At 40.2% G+C, this 2,500-nt stretch overlaps 1 protein-coding gene across 4 annotated transcripts in view; it reads left to right on the top strand.

Moving 5' to 3' along the window:
- nek11 (NIMA-related kinase 11) overlaps nucleotides 1–2,500 on the top strand; it is a 45,163-nt gene that overhangs the window by 36,435 nt on the left and 6,228 nt on the right. The window lies entirely within an intron of this gene.

Consider the following 2,500-nt stretch of genomic DNA (forward strand, 5'->3'; position numbering starts at 1 on the left):
TAGTCTCGTGGATTTTCTCCTGAGACGTTCCTCGTGCTCCTGTGTTCTGCTTCACCTCTCCAGTGTGTTGTTTATTTGTTTATTTTTGCACATTGATCTAATATTAATGTGAACCATGTTTGCTTTAATGAGGTGTTCATGAAACTGTGCAGAAGGTAAACTCGGTTAGCGCTCGTGGCACATAGGAGGAACAGCCTCAGGTAAAGAGCAACCAAAATCACCTGAGGAACAACTTCACCTGAGGAACAACTTCACCTGAGGAACAGCTTCACCTGAGGAACAGCTTCACCTGAGGAACAACTTCACCTGAGGAACAGCTTCACCTGAGGAACAGCCTCACCTGAGGAACAGCTTCACCTGAGGAACAGCCTCACCTGAGGAACAGCTTCACCTGAGGAACAGTCTCATCTAAGGAGCACCACGCCTGAGAAGCAAAATCACCTGAGGAACAGCTTCACCTGAGGAACAGCTTCACCTGAGGAACAGCTTCACCTGAGGAACAACTTCACCTGAGGAACAGCCTCACCTGAGGAACAGCCTCACCTGAGGAACAGCTTCACCTGAGGAACAACTTCACCTGAGGAACAGCTTCACCTGAGGAACAGTCTCATCTAAGGAGCACCACGCCTGAGAAGCAAAATCACCTGAGGAACATCCTTCGTGAACATGACTTCATGTTAACTCTGCTTTTATTTTGCCTTTTGTTATAAATCTGACATTCACTCTGTTTTACTAGCTGGAAGTTTGATCTAGACATGTTTTACTCTTGGCTTGTGCTTTTAAATTTCCAGTTTTTTGATGGAACCTGCACTGGAATCTGAGGTTTCTGGCAGAAGCACACTTTTTGACAGTCAGCATCACAATAACGCTTTACATTTTTCTTTCTTATTAAAAATAGAAAACGCTGCGCTTTGATGTTAGAGCGGAGAAGCCCTCACCTCGGAGCTGATGAAATGTGAAGCGGAATAACAGAAAGCTGGTGTTCTGAGATTTCTTCCCTCAGGCCCGCGGATCTCAGCGCTGCAATGCAATCTCTTCCTCCAGCTCCACGCAGCCGAGGCCACGCGAGATTAAAGACGATTTGTCACTGCCGCGAGAAACAAGCCGGCAGATGGGAGCGGAGGATCGGCTGAAATTGACTTCTGGCCTGACGGAGGTCTGATAATTAGTCAGACAACAGAGTCGCTTGGACGGCTCTGCCCATTTCTTCAGGCCGATCAGTTTTATAGGGAAGTCTCAACACCTTGTTAGGCTCAATACAGCTGAAATCCCAGACAGCAGAGCTTTCACTCCTCACCGGCTACAGCACAACAATCCTTCCCGCTTTAAACAACACAGGAGGCCTGTTGGGATGAGATCATCGTGTTGTATATTAATATCAGGCCTCGTTTATCAATCGTTTATGCTGTCATGGACAAAACGAGCTAAAAATTCCCACCGTATTTACACACTGCTCACGGGCATACGCCGATACCAAGCGCATTCACAGCACAGCTGATTTACATTTAGCCACGCCCACCATACGCCACGAAAGTTCAAAGAGAGCTGGAAACGACAAAATGACGTCTGAACAGTGAGGGAGCACTCCATAGCTGCGTGTGCGCTAAATCCTCCAGTACCGCAGCTCGGCCACTGCCGCACCTCCTTTATATACCTTGTGTGTGAACATGTGGAGTGACGTTTATAACGCAATGATTATTTTGACTTCTTTCAATTTACCTGTGGTTTATTAGACACACACACCATGTAACGACTGCTAATGTTCACTATAACACTACACTCTCATTAATATTCAGTGTACACTTATTAATGTTCCGTATACAGTCAATGGCACTATCTATTCATTAATATTCAGTATATGCTTATTAGTATTCCATATACACTTGTTAATATTCAGCATACACTTATTAATATTCCGTATACACTTGTTAATATTCAGTATATACTTATTAATATTCAGTATATACTAGTTAATATTCCATATACAGCTTGTTAATATTCAGTATATACTTATTCATATTCAGTATATACTAGTTAATATTCAGTATATACTTATTAATATTCCGTATATACTTATTAATATTCCATATACAGCTTGTTAATATTCAGTATATACTTATTAATATTCAGTATATACTTATTCATATTCCACATACAGCTTGTTAATATTCGGTATATACTTATTAATATTCAGTATATACTTATTAATATTCCATATACAGCTTGTTAATATTCGGTATATACCTATTAATATTCCACATACACCTTATTAATATTCAGTATATACTAATTAATATTCAGTATATATTCATTAATGTTGTGTATACAGTCAGTGGCGTTATCTATTCATTAATGTTCAGTATGTATGCGTTAATACATATATATGCGTTAATTAATACATTCATTAATATTCAGTAGATGCTCATTAATATTCACACACATTCAAATATTGTCTCTTTTGTGATTTAAATTTGACACTTAAAGGTTTTTCTGTTGTCCC

The sequence above is a fragment of the Ictalurus punctatus genome, chromosome 23, assembly GCF_001660625.3.
Source record: "Ictalurus punctatus breed USDA103 chromosome 23, Coco_2.0, whole genome shotgun sequence".
Classification (NCBI taxonomy): Eukaryota; Metazoa; Chordata; class Actinopteri; order Siluriformes; family Ictaluridae; genus Ictalurus; species Ictalurus punctatus.